This window comes from Rhinolophus sinicus, chromosome X, assembly GCF_036562045.2.
Source record: "Rhinolophus sinicus isolate RSC01 chromosome X, ASM3656204v1, whole genome shotgun sequence".
Taxonomy (NCBI): Eukaryota; Metazoa; Chordata; class Mammalia; order Chiroptera; family Rhinolophidae; genus Rhinolophus; species Rhinolophus sinicus.
The window spans coordinates 88,647,497-88,664,303 of record NC_133768.1 but is presented as its reverse complement, the minus strand read 5'-3'; positions in this window follow the sequence as shown (position 1 = coordinate 88,664,303).

The window sequence follows — 16,807 nt, the reverse complement described above, 5'->3', positions numbered from 1 at the left end:
ATTAGAAAATTCCCTCAGCTTCTGTATGTCTGGAAAGGTCTTTATTCCTCCTTCATATCTAAAGGATATCTTTGCTGGATATATTATTCTTGGCTCATGATTTCTCTCTTTCAATAGTTTGAATATTTGGTTCCACTCCCTCCTGGCTTGTAGAGTTTCTGCTGAAAAATCTGATGATAATCTAATGGGCTTTCCTTTGTAAGTTACCGTCTTCTTTTCCCTGGCTGCCTTGAGGATTCTTTCTTTGTCGTTGATTTTAGACAGCTTCAATACAATGTGCCTTGGAGAAGGCCTGTTGGGATTGAGGTAACTAGGTGTTCTATTTGCTTCTTGGATTCGAGGGTCCAGTTCTGTCCACAAATTTGGGAAGTTCTCATCGACAGTTTGTTGGAATATATTCTCTGTTTCCTTCTCTCTATCTTCTCCTTTTGATATGCCCATTATTCTTATATTGCTCTTTCTGATGGAGTCAGAAAGTTCTTGTAGAGTTCTTTCATTTCTTTTAAGTCTCAAGTCTCTTTCTTCTTCTATCTGTGTCATTTCCAGGTTTCTATCTTCGATGTCACTGATTCTTTCCTCCATCTGGTCAACTCTACTACCTAAGCTGGTTATTTCATTCTTAATTTCTTCTATTGAGTTCTTAATCTCCAGAAATTCTCTTTGGTTCTTTTTTAAAATTTCAATCTCTTTCGTAAAATGCTCATGCTGTTCTTTGATTGAGTTTCTGAGTTCATTTAACTGCCTATCTGTGTTTTCTTGTATCTCGTTGAGTTTTTTCAGAACTGCAATCTTGAATTCTCCGTCACTTAAGTCACATATTTCTGTATCTTTAAGTGCCTTCTCTGGAGATTTTTCACTTTCTTTCTGAGCTATCTTGTTGCCTTGGTTATTCATGGCGATTACTGGTTTACTATTTCTCTTCCTAGACATCTACAGGAGTGACTTCTGCAACAGGTTGATAGGAAAAGGTCTTTCTTTTGTTTTCCAGTACTTGTTGGTAGAATATCTTATTATTTCTCCAACTGCAATTTATTTTTCTTCTCCCACACGGTAGTGCTCTTTTCTCTGCACTATTCTTGCTTCTCACACAATGGGGGGACTCCCTGGGAGACGGGCTTCTCCTCTGTTAATAGTTCGTCTAGGTCACAGGGCGCAGTGTCCTGGTGGGTATGCGGAGAGCTTTTGATGTTCCAAAGCTCTTCCAGCTCCTGATTCAGAGCCCGTATGTTTCAGCAGTTCTGTTTACTCCTGCAGGGATCCGCCCAGATAGGTGGGGCCAGGGGCGGGGTGAGCTGTGAGAGATGGCCCAGAGCAATGGCGGCGACCACCACCACAGCCGGTCCTGCTTCTACAGCGCTCTCCCCTTTGCTGGAACTAGTTGGGCTGTGAATTTGTGTTTGTGGGCCACAGTTCTCAAATATAGCAAATTTTCTGTTGTTTTGATCTGACACTGCTACTGTTTCGCTTCTAGCACCGGGCAGGTGGGGGCGGGGCGAGCTCTGGGAGGGGAGGGAGGGGGCGGCTAGTCTCAGTGCCTAAGGCTCCGTTCTCTGCTCGGCAGTGCGGGCTTAAACCACCGTTTTCAGCCTTTTTCCCTCAGTCTTTTCTCCGAGGTCTCTGCCGTGAGCGTTGGGTTCAGCTGTGTTATATGCTGCCCCCTCAGCCCTGTGGAGCCCTGGCGGAGCCCTAGCAGTCCAAGTTCTTCCCTCTCCCGCAGCTGCGGTGGTTCCGGGAAGCAGCGAGCTCAGAGCACTGAGCGAGGTCTGCGTCCTGAGCCCGCCCGGCTCCGTCTCCGCGAGCTTCTCCCTTTCCTCCTCCCTCCACTCGCGCGAATCTCCCACCTGTAGGTGATTTCAGTCGGTAGTGGGCCTCTTCGTCTTGCCTGTCTGCTGTGCAGGGAGTCCTTTGTGGAGTTTTTGTTGTTCGATTCGTTGTAAATTCCAGGGAAGCTTTACAGAGGCTCACCTCACGCCGCCATTTTTCCGGAAGTCCGACAGTAGGATTTTAATAGAAACTTAAACCAATAAGTCTTTCATGGCCCTACTAGGGAAGGAAAATGCTCCCATAAAGAGCTTGAAGGAGGCAGCCCTTACAGATCCAACTCTTCATTTACAGAGAGAGCCTAAGAAAGATGGGGAGTCTTTCCACAGCTGTTCCAAAACACAGAGAGTTATGTGCTTTCACCTTTGTATACAATATGATCTCATATATATGTGGAATCTAAAGAAACAAAACACAAACAAACTCAGATACACAGAACAAGACAACGGTTGTCGAAGTGGTGGTGTTTGGGGGCTGAGTGAAAAAGGTGAAGGGACTAAGACATACAAATTGGAAGTTAAAAAATAGTCACAAGGATATAAAGTACAGCATAGAGAATGTAATCAATAATTTTGCAACAATTATGTATAGTGCCTGGTAGGTACTAGACTAATCAGGGGATCACTGCATCAATTATATAAATGTCTAACCATTATGCTGTACACCTGAAAGTAATATAAAATAATATTAAATATCAAGTGTAACTGAAAAAAACATAAATAAGCAAAATTTTTTAATTAAAGCTTATTGGGGTGACAATTGTTAATAAAGTTTTACAGGTTTCAAGTGTAGAATTCTGAAATACATCATTTATATATCATGTTGTGTGTTCAATACCCAGAATCATTTCTCCTTCCATCACCATATATTTGATACCTTTTACCCTCATTTAACATCCCCCTAACTCCTTACCCTCTGGTAACCACTAAACTATTGTCTGTGTCTACAAATTTTTGTTTCTTCATTTCTTTGTCTTGTTCCTTTGTTGTTCTCACTTTTATATACCACATATCACTGAAATCATATGATTCTCAACTTTTTCTATCTGACTTATGTTGCTTAGCATAATAATCTCATGGTTCATCCATGTTGTCCCAAATGACACTATTTCATCTTTTCTCATGGCAGAATAGTATTCTATACGCAAATCAATCAATGTGATATACCACATAAACAAAATAGAGGCCAAAAATCGTATAATTATATCAATAGATGCAGAAAAAAAAGCATTTGACAAGATACAACATCAATTTATGATTAAAACACTGAATAAAATGGGTATAGAAGGAAAATACCCATAACATAATACAGGCAATATATGACAGACCCTCAGCTGATATTATTATTAATGGTGAAAAACTGAAGCCCTTTGCTTTATGTTGAAGAACACGGCAGGGCTGTCCCCATCACCACTGCTCTTCAGCAGAGTATTGGTAGTCCTAGCCAGAGCAATCTGACAAGAGAAAGAAATAAAAGGCATCCAAATTAGGAATGAAGAAGTTAAATTGTCCCTTTTAGCAGATGACATGATCCTATATGTAGAAAACTCTAAAGACTTCACCAAAAAGTTGTTACAAACAATAAACGAATACAGTGACACTGACGGCTACAAAATCAACATAAAACAATGTATTGCATTCCTATATGCTAGCAATAAAATCTCACAAAAATACATTAGAAAAACAAACAAACAAACACAATTCTTTTTGCAATTGCAACAAAAAGAATAAAATATCTAGGAATAAACTTAACCAAGGATGTGAAAGACCTGTACACTGAAAAAAATAAATAATTTTAAAAAATAAATATTGTCTGTGTCTATGAGTTTTTGTTTCTTCATTAAGCCCTCACTGCCAGGCAGAAAATAAAAATCAGAGACACAGAAACTGGCCCACTCAACCCCACCATCACAGAGCTTGCCCAACCCTCATGCTCCCAGTGTTTGAAGCAGGCTCCAGAAGAAATGTTAGCAGTATCAGATTAAATAACAGAATATCTACAACCCTGAGAACTGGAACTATGGTCCCACAGTTGCAGAGAAACATTCTGGACATAAGGGAATAGCTGTAGGGGCAAAATAACTGTGGGCTGGTATTTGTCATTGTTTGGAGCCATGAATGCACAAGACACCTCTCAAAGACCACCTCACTGCCACAACAATCTGGGTGGATCCCTTTGGAGGCAACCAAAGAGACTGAGACACACAGACTCTGAATTGGGCTCCAGAGGCAGCATTGGGATTTCTGAAGCTCAGAACTCTATTGCGTGCAACATCCTCCCATAGAGGCAGTTTCCTGAGACCCAGATGACCTGCTCACAGAGGAGAAACCCATCTTCAAGGCAACCTCTCAATCATGTGAGAAGCTGGAACAATGCAAGAGAAAATGTTATGTTACAGTGTGAGAGAAAATAAAAGGCTGCAGTTGGAAAGAAAATAAAACATTCCAGCAACACCTACAGAAAAGCAAAAGAAAGACCTCTTTATATCACCCTGCTGCAGAACACACTCTTGTAGATGCCCAAGAAGAACAATAATAATTCATTAATTGCCATGAATAACCAAGGTAACAAGACAGTTAAGAAAGAAAATAAAAATTCTCCAGAAAATGAACTGGAAACATGAAAATATGTGACTTACAGGATGGAGAATTATAGATTGCTGTCCTCTATACAATATCAGAGTGGTAGTAGATTGGGGGAAGGGGGTTATCACTTTGTGAGGGGTACAAATGTCTAACTATGACATTGTTTTGTACACCTGAAACTAATTTAAAAAATAGATTGCTGTTTTGAAAAAAAATCAACAAAATGCCAGAAAACACAGACAAGCAACTTAATGAACTCAGAAACACAATCAAAGAACAAAATAAATATGTTACCAAACAGATTGAATCTTTTAAAAAGAACAAAATAGAAATTTTGGAGATGGAAATGACAACACTATAAAAGAAATGAAGAATTCAATAGCCAGCTTAAGTAATAGAGCTCATCAAATGGAAGAAAGAATAAGTGATATCAAAGATGGAAATCTGGAAATGACACAGATGTAAGAAGTGAGAGACAGGAGAGTTGAAAGAAATGAAATAACTCACAAGAACTCCATTAGGAAGAGCTACATAAGAATAGTGGGTATACAAGAAGGAGAAGAGAAGGAGAAGGGGACAGATAATATATTCAAAGAAATAGTAGACAAGAACTTCCCAAACTTTTGGAAAGAACTGGATCCTCAAATCCAAGAAACATACAGAACACCCAATACTTCTATCCCAACATGTCCTCTCCAAGGCACATGGTATTGAAGGTGACAAAAATTAGTGACAAAGAAAGACTACTCAAGGCAGACAGGGGGAAAAAAGCAGTAATTTATAAGTAACCTATAAGCAGCAAACAGTAGTCTAAAAGCCCATTAGACTATAATTAGACTTTTCAACAGAAACTCTACAAGCCAAGAAGGAGTAGAATGTGGTATTCAAATTATTGAAAAGACAAATTATGAGCCAAGAATAACCTATCCAGCAAAGATATCATTTAAATTGAGGGAGGAATAAAGACCTTCCCAGACATACAGAAACTGGGAATTTCCTAACACACTACCTGCATTACAGGAAATACTGAAGGAGACTATTCAACCTGAAAGAAAAAAACAAACAAACAAAACAAACAAAAAACCCATGAGCAATATTATGAACAGACAAACAGAAGCAGGAAATGGCAATCCCTATACAAAATAGAGCACTATGCACTTAGATATAACTTAAAGGGTAAAGAAGATAAAAATATTTTTTAAAAAAGGAAAAAGAAGAAACAGACAACTTGCTACAGCAACTCAGAAATCAACTCACAGTATAATTAGGGATAACTTGTGACAACAAGAATGTAACAGGGGAGAGAAGAAAGGCCTGAATCTGCAAAAGGGAATAGAGATAAGAAGTATACTGAAGAAAAAAGACTACTATATATATGAAACTTTCTTTTACATAAACTTAATGGTAACCACTCAAAAACAAAACAAAACAAAAAACAGAATATATATATATATATATATATATATATATATATATATAACATAAAAAAAAAGAAACAGAGGGAAAAGTCATAGAATACCATGACACTAAAAAACAGACACCAACAAGAAGGCAGAGAAACTACGGAGACACCAAGATATCAGAAAACAAAAGACAAAATAAATATAGGAAATCCACGAAGATCAATGATCACCCTAAATATAAATGGTGTGAACTTATCAATAGATGATGCATTACAGAATTATACACCTGAAACCTATGTAACTTTACTAAAAATTGTCACCCCCATAAACTTTAACAACAAAAAAGGCACAGAGTAGCAGATTGAATCCAAAAAGAAAACCCAACCATAAGCTTCAGGAAGAGACGCACCTTATCTACAAGGACAAATATAGACTCAAAATAAAATGGTGGAAATTGCTACTCCAAGCAAATGGTAACCAGAGAAAATCAGGTGTAGCTCTACTTATATCAGATGAAATGGACTCCAAGATAAAAAAAATGGCAACAAGAGACAAAGATGGACATTTCACAATGACAAAGGGGCAATACAACAAGAAAACATAACACTTACCAATATATATGCCCACAATCATGCATCATCAAACAATATGAAGCATTTACTAACAAAACTAAAGGGATAAGTTGACGAAAACAGAACTATAGAGGGGACCTAATTACATCATTGACAGCTATGGATAAATCAGTCAAATAGAAAATAAGAAAACATCAGCCTTAAATGACTCATTAGACAAAATGGACATAATTGACATTTACAGAGCACTTCATCCTAGAACACCAGACTATACATTATTTTCTAGTGTACATGGAACATTCTCAAGGATAGACCATATGCTGGGACAAAAAATGAACCTGAGCAAATTTAAAAAGATCAAAGCCATGCCAAACAAATTCATTGATCACAAGGCTTAGAAATTGGATATCAACTCAGGAAAAACCACTAATATGTGGAGATTAAACAACATGTTTTTAAATAACAACTGGGTCAAAGAAGAAATAAGAGGAGAGATCAAAAGATGCATAGAAACAAATGAGAATGAAAATACCCTATCAAATTTCTTAGGATGCAGTGAAAGCAGTAATAAGAAGGAAATTTATATCAATTTATATCACTACAGGCCTATACCAAGAAAGAAGAAAAATCCCGGGTAAACATTACACCTTAAAGAACTAGGAAAGAACAAACAAAACCCAAAGTCAACAGAAGGAAGGAAATAATAGTAATAAAAAAACTACAGCAGAACTAAATGAAATAGAGAAAAAAAGAAATAGAAATCCTTAGTGCAAGAAAGAACTGGTTGTTTCAAAACATTAATAAAATTGGCATATCCATGGCTTGACTCACTAAGATAAAAAAGAAAAGACACAAATAAACAAAATCAGAAATGAAAGAGAAGTTGCCATGGACCCCCCGTAATACAAAGGATCATAAAAGAATACTATGAAGGATTATATGCTACCAAATTCAATAACCAACAACCAAGTTCTAAGAAACATGTAACCTTCCTAGACTGAATCACATGGAACTGGGAAATCTAAACCAACAGTGGGGAAATTGAATCAGTCATCCAAAACTTCCCAAAAGCAAAAAGCAAAATTCCAGGTCACTCCACTAGAGAATACTACCAAACATTCAAAGAGGATCTAACACCTATCCTACTCAAACTCTTCCAAAAAATTGAAAAAGAGAAAATACCTCCTAATTCATTTTATGAGGCCAGCATTGCCCTGATACCAAAACCTGGTAAGGATAACACAAAACAAATAAAAATACAGACCAATATCTCTGAAGAATACAGATGCAAAAATCCTAAACAAAATTCTAGCAAATAGAATGCAACAATACATTTAAAAGATTATATATCAGAATCAACTGTGGTTCATCCCAGGGGCATAAGACTGGTTCAAAATATGCAAATCGATCAATGTGATACACCGCATAAACAAAATACAAGTTAAAACTATATGATTTTATAAATAGATGCAGAAAAAGCATTTGAAAAGATACAACATCATTTACAATTAAAATACTTAATAAAATGGGTATAGAAGGAAAAGACCTTAATATAATAAAGGCCATATATGGCAAACCCTCAGCTACTATCATAGTTAAGAGTGAAAAACTGAAGTGTTTTGCTTTACATTAAGGAACAAGATAGGGTTACTCCCGATCACCACTGTTATTCAAAATAGTATTGGAAATTCTAGCCAGAGCAATTCGGCATGAAAAACAAATAAAAGGCTTCCAATTGGGAAGGAAGAAGTTAAACTGTCATTTTTGCAGATGACATGATTCTTTATATAGAAAACCATAAAGACTCCACCAAAAGTGATTAGAAACAATAAATGAATACAGTAAGTTTGCCAGCTACAAAACCGATGTACAAAAATCCATTGCATTCTCATATACTAACAATGAACTATCAGAAAGAGAAATGAAAAAAAAAATTGGCAATTGCACCAAAAGAATAAAATAGCTAGGAATAAACTTAACCAAGGATATGAAGGACCTATACACTGAAAACTATGACATCTTTAAAAGAAATTAAAGAAGACAGAAAGAAATGGAAACATATTCTGTATGCATGGATTGGAAGAATCAACATAGTTAAAATGGCCATATTACCCAAAGCAATATACAGGTTTAATGCAATCCCCATCAAAACCCCAATGGCATTTTTTAAAGAGGTAGTACAAAAAATCATCAGATTTGTGAGGAAACACAGAAGCCCCTGAATAGCCAAAGCAATCCTTAGAGGAAAGAGTTAATGCTGGAGGTATCACACTACATGACTTCTGCTTGTACTACAGGACAACAATAATCAAAACAGTATGGTATTGTCAGGAAAACAGACACACAGACCAGTGGAATAGAATTGAAAACCCAGAAATAAACCCACATAAATATGGATAGATAATTTTTGACAAGAAGGCTAAAAATACGCAATGGAGAAAAGAAAGCCTTTTCAATAAATGGTGGTGGGAAAATTGAGAAGCCACATCAAAAGAATGAAACTGGACTGCTATCTGGCACTGTGTACCAAAATTAACTCAAAATGGATAAAAGACCTAAACACAAGATCTGAAACAATAAACTGCATAGAAGAAAGCACAGGTACTAAGCTTATGAACCTTGGATTCAAAGAGGATTTTATGAATTTGACTTCAAAGCCATGGTATGTAAAAGCTAAAATAAATTAATGGGATTATATCAAACTTAAAAGTTTCTGCACAGAAAAATAAACCATGGACAAAATTAAGAAGCAACCAATCCAATGGGAGACAGTTTTTGCAAACAATGTTTCCAATAAGGGGCTAATGTCCAAAATATATAAGGAACTCATACAATTCAACCACAAAAAAACAAACAATCCAATTAAAAAATAGGCAGAGGACCTGAAGAGACATTTCTCCAAAGAGGACATACATATGGCCAATAGACTTATGAAAAAAATGCACAACATTTCTAATCACCAGAGAAATGTAAATCAAAACCACAATGAGATATCATTTCACCCCAGTTAGAATGGTTATCATCAACAAGACAAATAATAACAAGTGTTGGGGAGGCTGTGGAGAAAAAGGAACCCTCATACACTGTTGGTGGGAATGCAGACTGGTGCACCAACTTTGGAAGGCAGTGTGGAGGTTCCGCAAAAAATTAAGAATAGAATTACCGTATGACCCAGCAATACCTCTCCTGGGTGTTTACCCAAAAAAATCTGAAAGCATGTATCTGTAAAGATATATGTGCGCAAACATTCATTGCAGCATTATTTATGGTGTCCAAGACATGGAAACAACCAAAGTGTCCTTCGATAGATGATTGAATAAAGAAGGTGTATATGTACACAATGAAATATTATTTTGCCATAAAAAGTGAGGAAATACTGCCATTTGTGACAACATCAACGGTCTTGAGATTATTATGCTAAGCAAAATATGTCAGACAGAAAAATTCAAGAACCATATGAGTTCACTCATGTGGGATATAAAACTGAAAGCAAGAAAGGAACAAGACAAACAAATAGAGGAACAAAAACTCATACACAGACAACAGTTTAGTGGTTACCAGAGTGTAAGGGGGAGATGGTAAAAGAGGGTAAGGGAGGTTAAATATATTTTGAGGGAAGGAGATCTGATTCTGGGTGGTGAGCACACAATGTGATTTATAGATGATGTATTATAGAATTGTATACTTGAAACCTATGTATTTTTACTAAGTATTGTCACTCCAGTAAATTTAATTAAAATATTAAAAGTGTTTTAAACTTCTTTGAAATAATAGCAACAGAAAAAATGTTTGTAAACCTACTACTGTTTTGAGTTATTGTTTCAGAGAAGTTTAAAATTAAAAATTCTGTTGCAGAAAGCCAAATGGGCAACTCTGCCAATAAAATTTAACAAGTTCTTTCAATAAATCTTACTTTTTAATCTCTTGAGTTAACTCAGGTGTGTTTATTCCATTATCATTACATTTTAAAAACTACAGTTCAGTTTTACCACATACAGTTCTTGTGATTTTCATAACATATCACAGAAATATGCACATGCTTCTCCCGTCTGATTTCCTGAAATACAGAAATTCAATTTTGTCTCTATCTTCAGTAATTTAGTGATGTTATTTCTCAGTACATAGGAGAACATTGTGTGTGTGTGCGTGTGTGTGTGTTGGCATGATGTTAGTTCACTTATTTTCAATAATATATCATACCAGTGAGTATTCCTTTTCTAATACATGCAATATATATGTACTATTCAATTTTTTAATACGAATATAGTTAACCATGTCTATTTTATATAAACAGCCAACATAAAAACCTCACTACTGTTAATAACAATATACTTCACCCCTGTCACTTAAGGTTTCCTGATCTACCACTCAGAAGCTGGGTTAGTTCCCTGTGCTCCTACTGCTCCAATGCATTCATCTATCATTATCTGCAGCATTGAATCCAAATGATATTTTCATTCATCTGTCTCCCATAATGAGGAAACTTAGACAGGAAAAAGAGTTTGTATTATCTGTTTTGGTATTCAATTCCCATCACTTAGAAAAGTCTAACAAATGAGAGCTACTTTCTCAATGCTTGAATGGACTTGGTCATTAAATTAATTATTTATTTGCAAAACATATACATTTATTCTAAATTTATCTTAAATACGTTTGTAAGAGTTATGCCTACAATAATCAATGTTTGATTTGTAGAAGTGGGTAGAAAATTAAATATAAAAGATGAAATAAGCTTCATGTTACAATTAAACATTTAGAAAAATTTTGTCTATAGCATAAGGAAATTGATTGCTTTTATTGCAATTGCACTGGACTTAATTCTCCAAATTAATAGTAGATTATAAGCATCCCATCACTACGTAATTTTGTGAAAGGAGGTATAAATATAACTTTAAGAAAACAAATTATCTCAATGTGTCAATAGCTCTCACTATTTTATTTTTACTATACGATTGTTCTAAAGAATCAACATCTTTTATCATTGTCTTAAATTACTGAAGCACACCTTCACGTCTTTTCAATAACAAAAAAAGTTTTATTTTTAAGTGCTGACTGCATGTACATAAATTTCTGAATTGGTTATTACAAGTACACATTTCAAAGAAAACTGGAACAGGCAGTCTTATGGTATGGTAGGCAGAATAACGCTCCTCTCACCCCAAATATATCCACAACTTAACCCCCAGACCTGTGAATATTTTATGTTATATAACAAGTGGAACTTTGAAGATGGAATTTAGGTTAAGAACTTTAAATATGGGGAATCATCTTGGATTACACAGATGGGCCCCATGTGATCACATTGGCACTGAAAAGTGGAAAAGGGAGCTTGACGAGTCAATCAACGAGATGTGCGGGGTGGAAAGCAGGAGAGATTCAAAATGTGAGAGGGACTCAACCCACTACTACTCACCTTGAAAATGAAGGAAGGAAGCCATCAGCCAAGGAATATGGTGATCTCTGCAAGCAGGAATGGCCCTCTGCTGACCGGCAGTCTATTAGGTTGGTGTAAAGTAATTGCGGTTTTTGCAATTATTTTTAACCTTTTAAACCGCAATTACTTTTGCACCAACCTACTACAAACACAATGAACTAAATTTGCCAATAATTATGAATCAAATTGTAAGAAGACCCTCTCCTAGAGCCTTCAGCAAAGAACACAGCCTTATCAATGCTTTGATTTTAGCCCAGTGGGACCCATGTCAGATTATAGAATCATGAGGGGGGAAAAAAATGGGGATTATTTAGAGCCACTCAGTTTGCGGTAATTTGTTATGGGAGCAATAGAAAACTAACACAGATAACCTACATTGAGGAAAGAATAATAATAGCTACTTATCGAGCACTTACTATGAGCAAAGAACACTACATGTATTATCTTATTTAATAGTAATAATAATATCTTCATTTGTTTAAATGAGGAAACTGAAGCACATAAAGTGTAAATAATTGTTCAAACTCAACCAGTTAATAAATGGTAGAGCCCAGATTATTCACACAGGCTTTATAACTCTGGGCCATCTTTTAACCTGTATGGTGCTCTGATTCTCAACAGGACTACAGGAACAATGTAAAGAAAGGATGCTGAGTTAATGCTAAAATTATAAAAAACATCATTTATTGAAATTGTAATCTGTAATTATCTATATGCATATGCTCAAAGGATCTGCTACATAGCTCTCTACTGAGGTTTGTAAATTTTATGGAAAAAAAGCTTAGATATAATAGTGTACATTCAAATTTTGGTAAAAATGTGAAATGTATTATTTTCAAGGCATAAGACACTATCTAACATGCACTGAGTATTTACTATGAGCAAGGTGCTGTATTTTGTGTGTTACATTCACCATCTCCTATATTCCTGATAATCTTATGATGTGGGCTTTATTACATATCTCTATTTGACAGAATGTGTCACTCCAAAGTATACTACCCCCTCATGGATGAATCAGTGTGAAATGCCACCTAGTAAAAGTTTACCTTTCCTATAGAATGGGATACTAATGCAATGTTTGCCTAGTGTGGCTGCAGAGATGATAATGAGATAATGCATCATATATAATGTCCTTAACAAGGTAGTGATTTATGGTTTTCAGTCCAGAAGCCCCAATGCACTAAGCCTACCAGCCATGACCTGGTGAACTCCTGTGGCATCTTGGGCAATCTTTAGACGAGGCTATGATCCCAAGAGAAGCCTGAGAATGGAGCATGAAGATAAAGGCTGAAGGTAAGAGTATGGCAGGGACCCAATTAATTATCAGCAAGCAATCCCAATTGAGCTCCCATCATTGTTAACTCCCTCAGGTATTTTTGTACACCTTTATATAGATCCTCTTGGCAACATTTCTACTGATTAATTGCTATTTCTCATATTTACCCTCTTCGCTTTGAGTGGGCAGTTGTCTCCACTCATTCTTATAAATAAGCTGTATCCCCTCCCTTGACTCCTTACTGAAATCCAAATCAAGTGTTAGTACCCTTCTCTGTCCCAACCTCATTATATTACTTCATGAAAAAATACATAAATAGATAGTTTTATCCTGTACAATTCAGTTGTAGGGTAACTAACAATGCACTCTTTGTCCAAATAGTTCATTTTTAAAAATGTCTCTTTCCCTTTTTCTCCCCAATAATTTAATAAAAAAAAAAAAATATCTCTTTCTGGTCAATGGATGAGCTGCATAACTAACTTATTTAAAACACTGAATATTATAGGAACCATATGTGTTTTGAAGGTACTCTGAAGAGTTTTACTTGAAGCTGTTAAAAATTCTCAAAATCATTAACACACAACTAGTTTAAATGATTCTTAAAAGCATATGATTGACAAAGTATATAGTTTTAAATGAGAAGATTCCTTGATCATGAATACCTTTGTTATATTTGATTATAAAAATACTATAAATTTATTCAAGAAAATTAAATCAATTACTAATTATCTTGCTCTTAGCCCTGCTTACCCCAAAGTTTCAAAACTGGAAAGCTTTACATATTTCACACCTAGAATTTTCTGAATAAAGATATATAACATCATTTTTTTTTACTACCTTAATTTAAAGATTACTTCTTGGTCTTCGGCTGGCAAAATGAGATTCTGTCAGTGTATACATTACTTTTTTTCTCATGGAAAAAACTTTCATTTAGTGCAGGTTGAAAGAACAATAGATTTCAACAGTATTCCTCAACTACTGAGAATTTGGCATATATCTGCAAGGTAGGGAGTATGTAAAATCAAAGCAAACAACACAATAGTTTTCTTTGTAGCCAGAATTACAAGGTCGAGTTTTAATTGTTTCACAGTATAGATCAAGGCATAAAATTAAGCAATATCTAGATCTGAATGATGCATACCAATTTGTGTATAATACTAGCTATAACATTATACATATTAAGAATTATATATTTGTTTTTTAAAAATTTATTGGGGAGACAATTATTAATAAAATTACATAGTTTTCAGGTGTACAATTCTGTATTACATCATCTATATATCCCATTGTGTGTTCACCACCCAGAGTCGGTTCTCCTTCCATCACCATATATTTGATACCCCTTACCCTTATCTCCCACCCCCCACCCCCCTTACCCTCTGGTAACCATTGTCTGTGTCTATGAGTTTCGTTTCTCATTTGTTTGTCTTGTTCTTCTGTTATTTTTGGTTTATATACCACATATCAGTGAAATCACATGGTTCTCTGCTTTTTCTTTCTGACTTGTTTCGCTCAACATTACACTCTCAAGATTCATCCATTTTGTCACAAATGTTCCTATATCATCTTTTCTTACTGCTGAACATTAATCCATTGTGTATATATACCACAACTTCTTTATCCATTCATCTATCGAAGGGCATTTTGGTTGTTTCCATGTCTTGGCCACTGTAAACAAAGCTGCAACGAACATTGGAGCACACGTGTCTTTATGTATAAATGTTTTCAGATTTCTTGGGTAGATACCCAGGAGAGGGATTGCTGGGTCATATGGTAATTCTATTCATAATTTTTTGAGGAACCTCCACACTGCCTTCCATAACTGCTGCACCAGTCTGCATTCCCACCAACAGTGTATTAGGGTTCCTTTTTCTCCACAGCCTCTCCAACATTTGTTACTATTTGTCTTGTTGATGGTAGCCATTCTGACTGGGGTGAGGTGATATCTCATTGTGGTTTTGATTTGCATTTCTCTGATGATTAGTGATGTTGAGCATTTTTTCATATGTCTATTTGCCATTTGTCTGTCCTCTTTGGAGAAATGTTTCTTCAGGTCCTCTGCCCATTTTTTAAATGGGTTGTTTGGTTTGTTGTTTTTGAGTTTCATGAGTTCCTTGTATATTTTGGATATTAGCCCCTTATCGGAGGCACTGTTTGCAAAAATCTTCTCCCATTCAGTTGGTTGCCTCTTTAGTTTGTCGATGGTTTCTTTTGCTGTGCAGAAACTTTTAAGTTTCATATAGTCCCATTCGTTTATTTCAGCTTTTACTTCCATTGGAGTCAAATTCATAAAATGCTCTTTGAACCCAAGGTCCATAAGTTTAGTACCTATGTTTTCTTCTATGCAGTTTATTGTGTCATGTCTTATGTTTAAGTCTTTGATCCATTTTGAATTAATTTTGGTACATGGTGACAGATAGCAGTCTATTTTGATTCTTCCAGTCCATGAGCACGGAATGTCTTTCCATTTCTTTGTGTCTTCTTCAATTTCTTTCCAAAATGTCTTATAGTTTTCAGCATATAGGTCCTTCACATCCTTGGTTAAGTTTACTCCTAGGTATTTTATTCTTTTTGCTGCAATTGCAAAAGAAATTGTTTTTTGTATTTCTTTTTCTGAGATTTCATTGTTAGTATGTAGGAAAGCAATGGACTTTTGTACGTTGATTTTGTAGCAGCAACTTTACTGTATTCGTTGATTGCTTGTAATAGCTCTTTGGTGGAGTCTTTAGGGTTTTCTAGATATAGCATCATGTCATCTGCAAAGAGTGATAATTTAACTTCTTCATTCCCAATTTGGATGTCTTTTATTTCTTTCTCTTGCCTGATTGCTCTGGCAAGGACTTCCAACACTATGTTGAAAAACAGAGGTGATAGGGGAGAGCCCTGTCGTGTTCCTGAACATAGAGCAAAGGGCTTCAGTTTTTCACCATTAATTATGAGGTAAGCTGAGGGCTTGTCATATATGGCCTGTATTATGTTAAGGTATTTTCCTTCTATACCTATTTTATTAAGTGTTTTAATCATAAATGGTGTTGTATCCTGTCAAATGCTTTTTCTGCATCAATTGATATAATCATATGAGTTTTGTCCTTTATTTTGTTTATGTGATGTATCACATTGATGGATTAGCGGATGTTGAACCATCCTTGTGCCCTGGGGATTAACCCCACTTGGTCGTAATGAATAATCTTTTTAATGCATTGTTGTATTCGATTTGCTAGAATTTTGTTTAGGATTTTTGATTCTGTATTCATCAGAGATATTGGTGTGTAGTTTTCTTTTTTGTGTTGTCCTTACCAGGGTTTGGTACCAGGGTAATGTTCGCCTTAGAAAATGAGTTAGGGAGTATTGTCCCTTCTTCTGTTTTTTGGAAGAGTTTAAGCAGGAGTGGTATTAGATCCTCTTTGAAGATTTGGTAAGAATTCGCTAGTTAAGCCATCTGGTCCCGGACTTTTACTTTTTGGAAGGTTTTGGATGACTGATTCAATTTTGTTACTGGTGATCGGTCTGTTTAGATATCCCAGTTCTTCACGTTTCAGCCTAGGAAGGCTGTATGTGTCTAAGAATGTGTCCATTTCTTCTAGGTTATTGAATTTGGTGGCATATAGTCCTCCATAGTATTCTTGGATGATCCTTTGTATTTCTGTGACATCCATCATCACTTCCCATTTTTCATTTCTGACTTTGTTTATTAGTGACTTTTCTCTTTTTATCTT